Source organism: Bombus vancouverensis, chromosome 14 (genome assembly GCF_051014615.1).
Source record: "Bombus vancouverensis nearcticus chromosome 14, iyBomVanc1_principal, whole genome shotgun sequence".
In the NCBI taxonomy this organism is placed as follows: Eukaryota; Metazoa; Arthropoda; class Insecta; order Hymenoptera; family Apidae; genus Bombus; species Bombus vancouverensis.
This window is the reverse complement of record NC_134924.1, coordinates 5,126,415-5,144,408: the sequence shown is the minus strand read 5'-3', so window position 1 is coordinate 5,144,408 and position 17,994 is coordinate 5,126,415. Positions and strand designations below refer to the sequence as shown.

At 36.6% G+C, this 17,994-nt stretch overlaps 1 protein-coding gene and 1 long non-coding RNA gene across 6 annotated transcripts in view; one reads left to right on the top strand and one right to left on the bottom strand.

Annotated features, from left to right (window-relative positions):
• The window catches only part of Rpb8 (DNA-directed RNA polymerases I, II, and III subunit Rpb8), a 72,087-nt gene that overhangs the window by 16,572 nt on the left and 37,521 nt on the right, over positions 1-17,994 (bottom strand). The gene's annotated exons all lie outside the window — the stretch shown is intronic.
• On the top strand, positions 378-6,283 carry LOC143303569 (uncharacterized). Its single transcript, XR_013060017.1, has 3 exons — positions 378-823; positions 913-5,854; positions 5,984-6,283. It is a non-coding gene; the product is annotated as an uncharacterized LOC143303569 (long non-coding RNA).

Genomic DNA, 17,994 nt, shown 5'->3' with positions numbered 1-17,994 from the left:
GCTAAGTTATAACATGTGTTATGCTATCAGTTAAATTATCGCGAGATAAGTAATAAGTGGAAATACGCAGTTTCCAGTAATAAATTTGAATAATTAAGATATGCCTGATTAGAGCCACGAAATATAAGTATAGTTTTGTGATAACTCATAAAATTATATTGTATGTATACACGTATGGATTTAAGATATTCGTAAAATGTTCATAATATATTCTATAGCGCATATCAGTAACTGAGTATAATATTCTTGTATCACTTATCTACAACGAATTGACATGTTATGGCTATTAAAAAGTATGTATCATAATTACTAAAGATAAAACATTCAAATTTAAATAATATAAGTATAAAAGTAGATGTTACGACTGCCATGTTGAATAGAAGAAGGAACAGTGGCCTTGAACAGCCGACTGATTTTGAGCAAAGGATATCGCACAAATATAAGCCATTCGAATTTTATCCTTCAAATTTCAATAGATGAAAAAAATGTGATCGAAGCGATTGTTCACAGAATGATAAATTGGATTAGAACTATTATTCTGTAACTCTGAACTCATTATCTTCGAAAGTGTACTCCGCTGATAATGGAACGCCCTGTATGGCTCACCCTTTTGATCAAAAGCAGCTACTATCGATCGCTAATTAGCAATTATGAATGGAGTTCTCATGCTCGAGGCGATGACGATGATGCAAGGGCGCAGTCGTAATTGGTTTTTTTTTTTTGACATTTTTACGACTACGTGAGACTTGAAAAGATTCATTGACGAGCGAGATTTTGTAGCGCACAATTAATGCAGTTATTAACAAGAAATATCACTTAGAAGGTAAGCATTAAATACTTAGAATATAAATCGTGTGTATTCATTATGCGTTTATAAAACATAAACTATCTGTTTTTTATGTTACTGGATAGATGTGCGTATCCAATTACGCTAATTAATATGTATACTAGTTACCCAAGTATTCAAACAAGTAGATGCAATGTTATCGGCTGATAGACTGTAGTGGACATGAGAATCCAGGAGAGAAGTTATTTCAGCCGCATGGTGTGGTATAAATTACAATTACATATGTAAATCTAAAGCTATATATTTAACTTGGCACATATGTCATATGTATTACGCGTGACGTCAGTTGGGCACAGTTGGTCGTTCGTCGATAATTACCTGCGTAATCGGTGCTGTTCGAATACCACAAACGATTAAAAAAGATCAAGCAAGGCTGCCATTTCGAGTCATCACATACAATATATACGAATTTTTAATCTAAGAATAATCTTTCTCTGTTACAAAATACTTATTACTCAATAACGCGAAAAATTAAATGATCCAAGAGACAAAATTAAGAAACGGAGAGAAGTAATGCGACCTTAAGATCGTAAGGACGAAAGGAGAAGTGAAGGGGACGCGAAACGTGCTTTGCCAAGTGCCGAAACAGAGGTAGAATCAAATGTGCAAAAAGAAAAAGAAAGGAGGAGGGGGAAAATGAGATAAAGAAGAAACAGCAGCCTCCCTTGCCAGGTGGATGGAACCTGGGGCCGACTTAATCTTAGAACACCTCCTCCACTGCCAACAAACAGACTGCGTTCTCACCACCACTCTACCCGCTGTATGTTCACACTTTCGTCATCGTTGCTGGTTAGCGGCGCAGCGCGGTTCGGCGACGGGACACACGGGACACACCAGTCACGATGACCACAACGACGCGGAAGCACACGCAACACACCGCGGCTACGACGACAACCGGACTAAAGGGAGGTGCACACGCACCGTAACGCGAAAACTGACACGCTATCGCAACACGAACTCGCTCTCTCGCTACACCACCGCGATATGACAACGACAACGATCGACACACCACCGTTCGGAATAATACGTCTACGATACACTGCACGACACCAACATCAGTTAAGAAATACGTACAATAAGTCAAGAGAATAGAGAACGCGTAAATCAAATTGAAACGGTCAACTAAAGGAAATAAAATGACAATAACAAAAATAAAGTTGGAAACAATAAGGAATCGAACGAACGAAGAATAACAAGGAAGTAAAGGAAAATCTGTCGTTCCACAGGCTGAATCTGATCGCAATGTAAACGCGCCTTCAAGTATCTCGCGCGCGCGGTCGGCTTCTCTCGTTGTCTCGTAAAACAACAACGTATCTCGCGAGGAAAGCGCACCTGCGCGCTCCTGCGTCGTTTTCTCGGTCGTGGCCCGTTTGTCCCTGTCGCGCCACCTCTCCTCCTGTCCCTCCCAGCCCGCTAACCCTCTCTTTCTTTATCCTTCGTTCCTCTCCACGAGCACCCAGACCTACTCTCTCACTCTCATTTACCTCCTCCAACACGCTCTCGAACGCTCTACAACTCGCCTGTAGTTGACTGGAGAGGGGGTCACTAGGAGGCACCTTCTCTACCTCTTCTTTCTCATTCCCCTCTACACCCGCGCGCTCACGTCGCCTACCCCGCACAACATCCACCGTCGACCCTGTAACACCACCCACCCACCCAATACCCAGTATGCATCGTCGAGAGTCGATTACCATCGAGAGAGAGAGAGAGGACCGGGGACGGTCCCTTCCACTCTCGGCACAGCCGCGCAGTGACAGACACCAATATGGCCGCCACTGTCGACTAAATTCAACGCGGCGCGCGCGCTCGTTCCGCGATTATGTAAGTCCTCAATGATTAGGAATTTTCGACGTACGTGCAATAGTGGATGACTCGTACGCGTTGCCTTCTCTGGGGTACTCTGGTTTTACATGCAAAACAATTTGGTCGACAGATTTGGAAATTGAGCCTTTTTGCAGGATTAAAAGTAATTTTACTACAGGGACTAGGGAAAGTAGAGATGGATATAAAGTGTATTAATTTAAATTTTAGAATTTTACTGTCAGAGTTTCTAATTATTAATAATTATTTGGCAATATGATATAGGATTTCAATTATTTTAGAACGTAATTATCCAATTTTTATTATTTCAATGTACATAATTTAGATTTGAATCTGGCACTGAGACTCCATTATCTTCACCACGACTAAATATCATATTTTTCTTATCTTTAACGTGATATAATTTAAACCACATTTTTAGTTATAGACTTAATTATATGCATTATATAATAATTTTAACAAAGCCATTTGTAGCGTCTCATTCCAGTTGCCTTATCATTGTATCATTGATACGTATCAAAGCTATCGTATTATTGTAACTTTCATTTTTCTTGTTAGAAAATAAGATTCATTTTACAAATTGTAGAATTGAATCGGATACAATACAATCAATAAGGGTAAAAAAAGAAGAGGAACAAAGGAGAAAAACGAAGGATAGGAAACATTAACAATGTATACAGAGGTTCTAAATTAATATCCTCGTTAGGTATCAATTTCCTGCTAGTCAACGAACCTCGATTTAATCCACAAAGGGCGAATCGAAATTACACACGTAAACCATAGGTTTTCGAGTACACCCACGTTGTTTTGTACGGTACAAAGACTCTGGTGAGCTCGTATGTCGCAAGTCCAAAATTAGACACTGCCAATCACCGTGCGCAATCTATATTATCGGGACAATCGATTGCCTTCGACGCGTGTTGTCGAAGCCAGCCATACTGTGATATTAATAGGTTGATTAGGAAGGACCAACGCAAAGCGATTGCCACGGAAGAGAGGTCAGATGCCAGGGAGTTTAATACGATTCGACGATGCATAAGGAGTCTCACGTTATTACCGATTACATAAGATGATCATCGATTATACGGAGAAACGCGTAAACTGATGATTATTCCGTTCCACGCTCTACCGAAACCTGAGTTCCAGTTTGGATTTGTAAAAGCGAGCATTGTTTCATAGGCAGCGCAGTCGATTCGAATTTTGGCTCGGAGACAAGTTTGAATTGCGCAGTTGGCTTTCGTTAATAGGTGCTCAGGTTCAAAATTAACATTAAGAAGAATTAAGTTATATGTACTAGTACAACTAACTAGAAAGTGTTTCGAATATTCAAAATATATAAATAACGTTAAAGAATTATACAGACTAATATCAATTGAGTTAAGTTAACATAACAGCTAAACTAATGTTCATTTCTCATAAAACACCGTGGCTTTATCACCTATTTTATATTTTTTAATCTACCGGATTATCCTTGTCTTCGACTATTTCATATTAAAATACTTCCTTTTAACCTCTAATAACTAAAAACATACAATATATAACATAACATAACATAACATAACAAAAAATAAGTTATTAAACCCATTAAAAAGGAATTCAAGATGGCTATCAAACTAGTCACCGTCCTCGTACACAAGTCCAAGCATGCGCAGTTATGTCTGAACCAGTCGAATTCCAATTGGATTATAATTCAAGACCACGATTGAGATCGACGGAACCGTGCAATGACGGTTTGATTGTCAATTAGCGGAGACAAGAGGACGGTTTACGCTGGTATGAATGCAGAGTGAGGCTTGGTAAACAATAATAAAATTATCCCCAGGGCCTCGAGACGCTGGAGGGGGTAGAAAAAAGGATGAATCTAAAAAAATCGCAAAGCTGGGAGAGACCGCAATGCGTCTCGAAGGCCGCGTCGCCCTGTCTGACCACGAATCGAACTTTTCTACTTAGAAATCGGGCGAGCCGGAGATGCACGAAGGGGCACGAATCGAGTCGAAGCAACACGTGGCCCCGGGAATACGGGAGTGATCGACGTCGCCGCTGTCGCACAGACTCGATTATTCTAGCTACGAAAGTCCGGAACTGTTACACGCTCGGCGTCTCAATGTCATGGCTTCAGCAGGCACGATAAATGCGCCCGAGCGTGGAGGGATCGACGTAGGAAAGAGAGAGGGAAACAAGGAAAAAAAACAATAACATGCAACAGAGAAACATGCACCGCGAAAAAGCAAATGAAGTAGAGGAAAGAAGACATTGTAGTGCGCAACGAAATACAATGAAACCGAAACCGAAACCGTCGGTTGTTCGTTTACAGAGTTAAGAGCTAAGATGGTGGGGGAAACACCAAGTTGGAACCAATGGCGTCACACCACCGGTGATATCCAATCGACAGAGGAAATTTTATAGGACTTGAAATTTCGCGATCAATTTAAATGACCCATATTCCGAACGTGCACCATTGCGTTGTCTAACGGGTGTCGGAATTGTTTGGATAACATTCTATTTGCGACGAGGTTGAATCATCGTGTTTTTCAAGAGATATGAAGAATGATAATAGAGGTTACAAAAAGTATTTGCAGATATTTATACTTACTAATGAAAGATGTTTTCTTTTTTATCAGGTTCCATGTTTCACTTTTATGATATGAAACTTTATAATCATATGAAACTAATACTAAAAAATACGAAATTTAATATACTTAATACCTAGTAGTTAATTACTATGTAAATGATATAATAAATAAAATGTGATGCAAATGTAGATACTGTATATCGTTCGTGATACTATCATTTATGAAATTCTATATTTTATATATCACAAATTTACTTAATTTCGATTCTAATTCAGTTTTATCGTTCAAGAAACATTTCCATACAATTTTGGACACACTTTGAGCAGAGAATATGCGCGAGAGTAACTCAGCATTCTCTCGAGTACAACAGACAGGTCGAATAATTGGATCGAGCGGCCGGGCTGCGATTGGCAGCCGACTAACAGGCCTGTTTCAACCCCCATCCAGGAAGTGGCAAGGGCTTGAGAGAGATCCTATAATGCTTTGCTTAACTTGACCTTAATTTCACGAGATACAATCTGATTGCCGTTTATGAGTTCTTGGAAATTGTAGGACACACATATTGCTTTTACGGGCAGGGAAAAATAGATCGCCGCCATATTCTTTCCATCAGGTACCTTTTATTATTACTGCAAGATCTTTAAAGAATATTCCTACATCGTAAAACGTACATTGAAGAACAATTTTATCTCAGTCACGTGAACGTATAAAAAATTGTATGCGTATCTTTTCTCTTTTTTAGGGTCAAAGAATGCACGGATAAAAGAGAGGTATTAAAAATATCCGTGCAGACTCGAATTGAATGTAAAGAGTAGAAGCGAAAAATTAACTACAAAATTTTCCCCAGTTGTTCTACACTTCCCGCGAAAGTTTATTATCGAAACGAGACAATTATAATAAAGTGTAAAACTTTGTCCATTTATGGAATAGTTAAAAGTGTACGAATTCGCAGAATGCATATAATCTTCAAAAATATATAAAATATGCAAAGCTCCATAAAAATATTAGCAATTGCAATAATTATAAATATCGTAATAATAACAACAACAACAACAACATTAATATAAATAATAATAATAGAAACAGAACCAGAAGTAAAAATTTATTTCTTTAAACTTATAACGATTATTTATATTTCAAAAAATATACCACAAATGCTTGGTTTTTCGCTATCTTTATTTAGAGGTCTCTTATTCTTTCCTTTTTCATAAATAATTTTGTTCATCTGCTCTACGATTTTTATCACGATCACGTTACAATGAAGAACGACGATAGTGATTCCATCTCTATCGCATTCCTGTCTCCTTCCTTTTGTAATTTCGCCCGAAAGTGACGAAGAGAGGACACACAGGGGTGGAATAGTACCTTCCAGACAATAGCAGAACGGAAGACTTCGGTCCTTCGAACGTTTCCGCTTTCAAGTCTCGAATTTCAACCCTCTTGTATCTTCTCTCAACGAAACACCCTGTTTCTTCCCATTCAAGTTTATTCAATATCCAAGGGAAATCTTGCTTTTTCCTCATCTCTTATCTCGATATATTTATTCGAAGAAAAGTAGATTGGATCTCGACAAAATGTATTTAAGTATTCTTCCTTTCCTGTTACACCCACTAAATTGGATTCGCCAAGATGAAGATAAAAAGTGTTTATAAAAGACGTTCGTTAGGAAGTCTTTATGTTGAGGTATACAGAAGAGGGAAGAAGATTATTTATGTAAATTTCTGAAGTATCGAAATTACGTAGTCTTCGAGAAAACACTGTCGAAAGTTTATTGAATTTAACTTCCTTCAATTATAATAATTTGAATCAGTTCGTGAGAAAGAAGTGCAAGACATCGTATGAAAAGTATATTCGAAGAAAGAAGATCGCTTGTGTAAATATCTGGAATATCAGAATTAGTGTATTTTTAAGAAAATTCTGCTGAAACCTTCTGAAATTTAATTTTCTTCGCTTGCGATAGTTTTGTAGAAGGCACTGGAATTCAGATGGAAGAAGCGAAGAAATTATCTACTAAATGTAGAGGAAGATCCCTCATATAAAAGTTTGAAATATCAGAACTGAAGAACCTTCGACAAAAATTCTGTTCAAGGTTTCTTAAATTTAATTTTCTTCGGTTATAATTATTTCCAAGGAAGTATTGGGATTTAGAAGGAAGAAACGAAGACATTCTCTGGTATCGATCAAGTGATAATCAGCTTTCGTTTCTTGCGCGCAGCAGGGATGTCTTTATATCAACAAGGCTTAACCTTCGAGCATATTAAGGGCATCATAGTTTGCTCAGTAGCAAATAGGGCCAAGGATATCTCGTCCGGTTATGAACTGCTCGCTTGAATAATTGATAAAATATCGACAAAATTGTTCGCGACTTATCAGCAGCGTTACCGTTTTCCATTCGGGCTAACCGTCTTCCATCAGCCTTCAATATCGTTTATTCTTTCTAGTAAATGTAGAACACGAATATTCAATGTCCGTTTAAGAGATAGAAAAATGAATATGCAAGATACATTTATAAGAAACTCATAAATTTTTACGAACCTTCTCCTCAAGTTGGAAAATTGATAAAAAACTAAAAATTGTTTACATAACCTGTTTTTTTAATTGGAATTTTGTTAAACTAACCTATAAGACTAAGAGATCTTCGCTCGTTCTTTACATTTCTTTTGAAATACAAGCATCTTTGCAATGTCACAAGTCTTGTAATTAATGATATTCAATACAAACTGAAAGGTTTTTCCTGCTTCTAATCCTACCTATTTTAAAATAAATCTGTCACTTGCTTCGTATCATATTTCATTTCATATTTCACATTTTTACAGCTACAATCAAAATAAAAGCAACATAGAGATTTGTTTCGTCCATTGAACATCATAGCAAATATATATGCTTTGCTTTAGATATTTTATACATTTTTGTACATTTACATCCTTAAATTTTCTACAATTGCACAGATTCTTCTAACATAATATAAAACACTAAATAAAATGAAATTTGTTATATTTCTCCAATATAGCCAGTAAGCACCTAATATTTATAGCCATCGGTGTACATTACTTTCGAAGCAAATAATCTAACCGATACATTTTTCCTTTGCATAAGTTATTTCTTCATCTCTAAACCACGTAACCTATTTCTTGATGGGTAAGTATCAACTGCTCCTACGTGGGTGATTTCTGAAAGTACGACAGGCGCAACAAGGTGAATTCTACTTTTCCCCATATCCCGAGAGAGAAAGAGAGAGAGAGAGGGAGAGAGAGACAGGGAAGTGAGGAATTCATGCACGAGCGGCCGTTAGGGGTTGACCTAATTCCACTTCGTAGGTTGGCCTCTGACTGTCTGACCTTTTCCCAGGAGAGTTCCTGGCGAGGGTACACGCGTACGAGCCCGTGAACCACCTACAAATCGTTCGAGGGACAGAGAGCCACGACGGACACGTGTACAGCCTCCATAAGCAGCAGAAACATGCGCAATATGGGGAGAACGCGTAGTACGACAGTGCGTAGGATACGCATGGAACAAATCGGAAAATAAAGTCAATAATGGCAACAGAGAGAGAAAGTTTGGAGACTTTGGTTCTGTAAGTTAAGTATTATTTGTTAGTTGAAGGATAATTAATAGAAAATGGGAGAATAAACGAGAGTCGGGAAGAAGAAGAAGAAAATAATGAGGAAAAGTGACTGCAAAGTTTGATTATATTTTGAATTGTAACGGCGAGTCGAGGTGTAATAGTTAAAAAATTGGAGAACAAGGGAAGTAAATGAAAGTCAAAAAGAAGAAGAAAACAGAGAGGAAAAGTGACTACAAAGTTTGATTATTTTTAACCTTAATCGCGAGTGAAAGCGTAACAGCCAAGAAATTGGAAAGCAAGCTGTAAGACGGAAAAATGAATCAGAGAAGTTAGATTTAATCATGCAATGAAGCTGACTGAGGTTACTGAATGTACTGAGAAAACCGGATTACCGTTTATCGATAAATCTTTTGTGCTTTTTCTGTGGCGCAGGATAAGTAGATTTGTCCGATCAGGGTCAGACTCAACAAGTAGTCGAGTTGCTATATGCGACTATCCGCGGGTCATACTGCCATACTCTTTAAAAAACGAGGAACAGATTAAATTTTCCTGAATTTCAAACAAACTAAATTTGAACTTCATAAACAGACTGCGGATTTTTATACATTTATGGAAATTTATGGAACGCGAATAAACACAAAATAGAAGAAATGTAATATACATACGTATAAAATATAAAAAAAAAATAGAGTACTTGTTATAATATTTCGTAACTGAAACAAATCTCTACTTCGGTTCTATCTTAACACGAAAATTGTGTTGTTCTCGCACGATCCTCTCTTTCCCTCGCCTCATGCAATTCGTAACGTAATCTAACAAAAACGGTATCCAATACACCATCGGCGAAAGCTTAATGATAAATCAAACTATAAAGCTATGAAACAAACACGAAGAAACTTCCATAAGAAGAAAATTGATAGAAAAAAAAGTGTAACGAGAAACGGGGCTGGGATTAAGCCGTATCCAGGAAGGCCGGCGAATTTGCTTAGGTGTACACAAGCGCCGTAGATAGTGGAGGTTCGCCAGGCGAGTGCGAAACGACCGTGAGGGGATAAGCGAAACTGGGTCACCCCTGGGAACCGGAGAGCCTGGGGCTCGTGTCCGGGAGCACGACTGGCCACAGAGAGGAAAAGAGAGAAGATAGAGATATAAGTGCATGTGTGCGTGTACCTGGTGGATATATCGGCTTTGGAACGGAAGTCGGCGCACGCATTATTTACAAAAAGGAACCTGCTCGCTGGAAAATTGTGATATCGTGGGCTCGATTCGTGAATTATGCATTACGCGCCGCTAGCTTATCAATGCATGAAAGAACTCAGAACTCTGAAAGCGCTGAACGAATGTGCCATTATACTGTCTAGGAATCGGATGAATCGAGTGAAAACGCGCAGGTATGAATTCATCGTAAATCGTGGCAATAAATAATATAACGTTGCTCTCGGATGCTGTTCTGTTGGGAATGAATAGAGGATATAATTCAGAATGATAAAGGTCATGAGGCGGGTTGATGAAACATAAGGAACATACGGGCGGTGCAGGAAGCAAGGACACATTTCTCTTGGTGCCAATTTGTTGGAGCTGGCTTAAAATAATTCATGCTATTACTGGGAAGATTGTCTTCTTTTTTCGTCTAAGTTGGTTGTATGTAGAATAAGGGGAATGATAAAAGAATATGAGTCTTCATGAGTAATAGATAATAGTAATCGTGTGAAACCTTGTTTCAGTTTGATCAATACAGCGAATGTAATACGATGAAAGACTTTTAGTATGAAAGAGTAAAAGGTATTAAAAGATATATTTGATATATGAACTGTGGATGTTCCTACGATTTTGGAAAATTTAGAAGTGCACAGATATGCAAAATATTTATAAATATTATATAAATTACATGATATCCAAAGTAAAGTAATTTAATCTTGTTTGGCATAAATTAATTTAATAGGTTTAATAAAAAGATATGATGTATTTAAATTGAACTAATTTCTTCCAAATAATTTTCTCCACCGTGTACGTATGATACATAGTTAGGGTAAAGTCATTTTGACAGAACAATACACATAGGGAATTTTTGTTTCGCAGATACAAGACGCGTCTCATTCTCGAGCAAAGACAAACGATCTACTTGGCCAACAATGGTCATGTACCATCATCGCCTGTGCGAAAATATTAGGAGAAAGAGCAAATAACATCCGCTATCTTGACGTATGAACGTATCTATGAAAACATATGAATCACTGTGCGTATTTGCACATTCAAAGAGAGGAAGAGATTTGAGAGGCGCCGATATCATCGACGACAGTTGACCTAGATCGTTTGAACGAAAAACGGCGGGTCGATTATATCGAAATAATAATTCTGCCTCGGACCAGACCATTCTCGTTTGATACTATGACCAGGCAGTACTTCTACTTGCAAAAGACTTCTACTTGCCAATTAATTTGAATGTTTTGTATAAAAGTTTGTAAAGGGTTGTCGATTCAAGATACTGATACTAATTCTTTATATTCAGAGGACGCTTAACATTTTGTAACATTATTTATGAGAAGACTACGCGAATACTGATATACAAAGCATCCCACAGTTCTTGATATTTTATAAATTATCACGAAAGCAAAAATAGCCAAGATCTAATGAATCTCACCTTAGTAATTAACTCAAATGTTTACGTAAGTGTTTTGGAATAATCTACTATTCTTTCCGTCAATTACAAGGAATCTAATACCTTGTAACAAAGTTTATGGTGAGTTTAGGTGGATGTATTCATCTATGGTGGAATTAGAGGGTCTAACGAGGTATATGGAACTGCAGCAATGCAGCTAGAATCGTACTGCTCGGGATACGTGGATTAATGTAACATAATCGAATAACTGGAACCACTGAGTCCCCTTCTGCGTTCACGACCTGACGTCAACGAGTAACTCCAACTTGTACGTGACTGTTTCTCTGTATTTATCACTCTGTAGCTGTAAAATAACTCTCAACACACCGTCGGGAGTTTCCTAAATGAGACAATAACATTAACAACGGGACCGAGCGACTGGTCCAAGGCTTCAGACCGACCGAATTTATGAATACCACGAATTTAGAACGAAAAATGATAGATCGAGGGTCAGAAAGGACGCATAAAGTGAGATAAATTGAGCTTGGAAGGAGAAATTTTGAAAGGAGATTGAAGTAATAAATGATAGTGTCATTGGGATGAATTTAATCTTTTTGAAGATGCAAAGATTTGTAGGAATTCGTGTTCTATTTGTCATTGCTTGATATTGTTTCATGGCAATGTTAAAATAATAAAACATATGATAGGTCAACAGTTTTGACGACTGTATATTTTGTTATACAAATAAAAGGATGTTTCTGGGAATGTATATTAAACAAGAACGTATGTTTCGTACACGGTAGTTGTGAAAAATTGCACAAGCTAAAAGTGTGATCAGCTGTTGTTAAATAGTCGGGACAGGATTGCATAATGCTTGCATTACGTGACGGTGCATTCCCTTCCTCCTTCCGCTCTTCCGGATAGTCTATATACAATGAGTACATAGAGCCTCTAAAGTACAAGGCTACGAGCTGACCAGTGACGTACGGCATACTGGCACGTTGTAGGCACCTCTATTTTCATCGTTTTAACAGTGTTTTAAATGCAAAATAACCATTGACCAAAAGTTTCAAACCTTGCAACACCTAACTTCCTTAAAAAATAAATAATATATAATGAAGCATTATTCAGGAATAATAATTTTACCATTAATTATCTCCTTTATATTTCAATCATTTCCCAAAAAAGCTTTTCCATTCGATTTCACTGACTTCCTCTGTTCATTATTTTTCTAAAATTAGGACTCCACCTTTAGAGATGATTGCATCCTTTCTTATTATTCTACTAAATTTAAGATTTGATTATTAGAAATTGTTGCATCCTACTTCCATTATTCCACAAAATTTCGGATTTTATTGTAACTATAGAACAACTATTAATACTACTATTTAACTCGTCATGTATCTAATGAATTCTTATACACATTTGCACCATCATCGATGACACGCTAGAAAGGAGCGTGCTCATTAGAGGACGGAATGAAAACGTACCTCCCTGCCAAAAACGCGATGCTGCAATGCTCGCTGTCGTCGCAGCCTAAGTCTTACATAACCCTACTCCCCTTGCTCCTAGCGCCACCTAGACGACCCTTTGTTGCAAGCGGTAACGCGATGGTTTTACGTGCTCGTCGCTCTCCCTCTTTGCTGTGCTCGCACGAGTTTTCTAGGAACGCAAAGTCGAGTGACGTGGCGGTTAAATTTTCCACCAAGTTGCACGGATATATTTACAACGTCAGGACGAGTTCGAACACGGTCGCTTTTTCATTCTGGGCTCCCTTACACTGAACAACTTGCTAGACACTCTGATGGTAAAAAAGGGTCTTCTGTTGTATAATTGGCGAAAGAGATATATAGAGTTATAAATTAAGCCGACTGTTCAACTTAGGTTCCTGAGACTCTGAGTGGAAATTATATTTCAATAAATATTAGCAAAAATGTTTTAACGTCCAAATTGTACATTATAACATTCTTTGTTAAATATTCTGACAAAAGTTCTTATCTCCCCCTATATATCTCAAATTACTGTATTCGAATTTTAAAACATGCAAACTTTAATCCAATCTGTTCGCTTTTATGATCCCATTACAATATCTTCAATTTTTATTCCAGTTTCAAGTATATTCTTTTGATCAATTTGATATCTTTATGGAATAACAGACATATTGTGAAGTTGAAGTGTGATGAAGTTATTTATAAATACAGACTAGAATGCTGCAGTAAGATGTATAGAACGCATTAAAACCTTTTAGGTGCAGGGACCTTGAATCTAAAGCTATTCGCCTACGCGTGTAATAATTTTGATCTTGTTTGTCAATGCCTACGAGTGTTTAACACAAGTCTAACAAATTTTTAGAATAAATTTCCTTGGACATATTTGTAATGGTAAAGGAATTGCAATTTGATTAGAAAATATTATTAGAAAACTCTATTTCTAAATGCTGATAAATGTCAATTTCATGTCAGATTTCAATTTCGAGTAGATTACGAATATTCACGTATTTATAGAACAAATGTTCAAAGTACACATATTATGTAAAATGTACAAAACATCCATTAAAGACGAAACAAATTTTCATCTAAATCCTATCTCCAAATTTGCATAAATATCTTCCATTGAGGTATCAATGTAATAGCGAATATCTCTACATAATGTTGTTTTAATGTTAGGAAATCCTGATTTACGATTGATATAAAAACAATTGTTACTAGACTAACGCAATCCATTTCAGGGGATCGTCGTAAGCGGATCACAGAGAGAGGAATTGAGAATTCATTAAGATTTAATCGGAATAACGTGATTCGATTATTCCATTTATACTATCGTGATATAATTAACGAAATAGTGAATGTCTATATTTGAGCACTGCTGCTTACACTGCAGATAACAGAAACTACGATAATACACACTGTCTATGTTATATTATTTTGAGCCTGCGTTTTCCAACGTCGCGTTAGGGAGATAAAGATTAATTTATGCGCGCATTGAATGGTATTTTTCGCATCAAAGTTGCTATTCTACAAAAGAATGACAATTGTTTAGAATCATTCATATTTTTGATTAAATATTAAGTCATCCTAAATATATACAAATACGCAATAAGTAGAAATTAAATTGTTTTCACTGGGGACGTTTAATCATTATAATGGCAGCGATGATGTCACGCCAAGCATTAACGCTGCAATGATCTAATGAACACATCAAGTGCGGCTTCTAATCATGTTAGCTTCTCGTAAGAAACTTCACTACGCATTTTACTACATTGTTCTATCTGATTCTTTGCTTCCTAACCAAATTACGCACTGAATTTCAGTTCGAAAGAAATCTTCAACTGAAGAGTTTGCAGCAATAAATTAACTCTAACATTTACATTATATTTATTGGAATAGAAAGAAGATAAAATATAATTCATATATAAAAATGTAAAAGTTTATTAGTACGAATACCAGTATGTCTGTAAAAGTACTTGATTTATTTAAATTACTACTACAAAGTAAATTCCTTTAATTATAATTGGGGTTAGGTTACTTGAAAACAACTTGAAATTTAGAAAATGTTCTTTCAAATTTAGATCTTCTTAATAATCAACAAATGGATGAATAATTAAATTGGTTCCATTAAAAGGAAATTAATTTATAAGACAGCGGCGTATAGATCTTCAAATGAGAGACTAATGAAACACATAATGGAACTTAGCGCCCTCTAAGAATTCGCAACTAGGAGGGAAGTCTTCTGCTGAGAAGTTGAGAATCAGCTGATTGGTCACCAGAGCGTCAGCTGATTTTGACAGCACAGTCGACCTTGTGCGCATCCTAGCGCGTCGCGCGCCCTGAACCAATTCAAATATACGATTTATGGCGACCACGCATGCGCATTGCGCATACGCGTTCCCTGTTTGCATTAATAACATCCAAAAGTCTTTTCGATATTACCAGCCCACTAACGGAATCGTTATTTTCATTTGAATATAGGAACCTTCATAACGTTTCTATTTTGTAGATATTTAATTTAGGAAATACCTTTTGAATAAATAAGTTGAAAGATGGTTCAACTACAAAGAAATTCATTGAAGACTTTATCTTCAGAGATGCTTCACTATTATGATGACATGCGTACTTGCGCATTGTTCGGCTTGCCAGAGGATCAGCCAGAGCTTGCCAGAGGATCAATAATTCATTTCTCATCTGTCACGCCCCTATTTGGTGGACTCGCGATATTAGTAGAGGCACACCACAATAAACCGTGTTAAATTGCTGAACTTGGAGCCAATCGTGTCATTAAGCACCTGAGTAATTCTTAACTTTCGTTATCTATGCATAGCTGATATCGATATAGAATCTGATTGACAGTGTAAATATTTAAACAGCTTTCATAATCCGTAGTAGCAAATATTCTTTGGTTATGACAGTCTTTATGACTTTCAATCCATAAATTGTTGAGTGCGTTATTATAAGATCCCATAAATATCAATGCAGACTTTGTATCTGATGTTTTCCAGTTAAAGTACAATTTTATGATCGTTTTTATTGTTATTTCACTTTATTGTCCCTTCATAAAATCATTATAGAGGACCTGCAGGTAACTCAATGGGCTGCTAACGCCCTCAGAAAACTGAGATACCACCAGCTGTGTTCACTCGCTTCATTACCCACCGAGTGAACGCAGAGTGGCTCCCTGTTCTCCGAGAGCCCGTTCACCATTTCCGTTTCGCTTTTACCGACCGAACGGATTGGATGATAATCAGGTCTTTCCACGGTTCTTCTTTGGTTGATGGCTTTTAAAAAGAGGGACCCTGAGGACCCTCATTGCGCTTTCATTGATTATTGATTCAATGTTATTGCCGCATTCATTATTAATCCAACGTTTAGATATTAAAATTTACCATTTTGCTGGTGAATAATTTCCTTGTTTCATAAACTTTATTTCTCCTTGAATAGTTTCATTAAAGATATGAAAAACTACATATCTGATGTAACGTGAGACACACATGCCGTTCAATAATTGAATTTCTAAAAGTCCCGGAAGATTCGAAAATAGTTATCAAACATGATAAAATCTGGTAATAAAAAGCTAATGGAAACATGTATGTGAAGAAAGCAAGAAAACCAATGAACTACGAATCATAACAAGACTGAGAACTGAATATGACATTATTCATATCGACTGGAAGTAAATTTTTTTTTAATGTTTAGTGAACTGTGAACTGTCGCATAATGGTCAACTTATACTAAGGTACCACTGAAGAAGAAAAACTTAGTATTCAAACTCAAGATGATCGATCACTCTACCTTAATATATGTATGTACACATAACTGACAATTATTCATTTTGTTTTTTTTGTCTGATAATTAATCTTTAAAACAAAGTATAAGAAAAAGTAACGTAAATAATGGGAATGGAAAAGTACAGGATCCGGAATAAATATAATATACATGTATAATTAGTGAAACAAAACAATTACATAAGCTCTACGAACAATTTAAAATCCCTTTACGTATAGCACCGAGTTTACTTATCTTATCGAGCGTCGGCCACGCTGTGTTCTCCTATCTTCGGCGCTATATGCGAATTCAAACGTGTACACAAAGCCGGATAGAGTTCGCGCGCGCAGTTTACGACGAGACCGGCAACGATCAGACATCAAAGCGGCTTCTGCTATATACACTGTACGTGACGGTAGTCGAGTTTCAAGGTTAAACGATAAGTCGTTCAAAACAGAGTTATCACGGGGTCTTTTCCGATAGAATAACTTCGTCCTATTCTAACTAATCACTGGGAGTTTTTGTTATTCATAAAATATAACTAGAAAGTTAACCATATAATTTATATAAATCTAATTTGAAAGTTATATTCACAAAATTCCAAGAAACATATATTTTCATTATCGCAAGATCATATTTATTATAGAATTTTTTACCAAGCTACTAACGTCGGTAGCGTTTACATTTTTATCATACGTTAGTATATATTACGCAAATTGGTTAAGAAATAAATTAATTGTTTAACACCACACAAATGTTAATGCGTTTATTTCTTTTCATTTTTCGTACTACCGAAGAACACTTAATGGATTCTTTTTGAAGGTTATTAAAACTCTCACGGAACTTCATTGAGCACTGGAAGCGAGCCAATCAGAGATCACAGTAGAAAGAGGGCGCGTTTACGCACGTCGTCGACGCGTGTGAATGACGTCACAATGTGACGTTGCGTGCGTGCACGCACGATACGCCAAACGATTACGGTGGATCGTAACAGAATAAAATAGTGATACAGACGTGACGTGTTTCAGATATATCTATTTTTTTCGCAATCTTTTTGTATGGTTTTTTCGAAAATTTTTGAAATTTCCAATTTAACATTTTTTATTAAAATACATCTCTCACCTCTACATGATCCGAAATGGGTGTTATATTTCAATAGATAGTATAAAAACATAGGTAGTTTCTAGATACTCGGTTCTAATGTTAAATACAATTTTATTACTTTTTTATGTCTAAGATAATGGAATATATATATCTACTACTATCTGGAGAAATATGTGAAGAAAAAATTCTCAGTCCATTCTTCTGACATTTAAAAATCTAACGTTTCA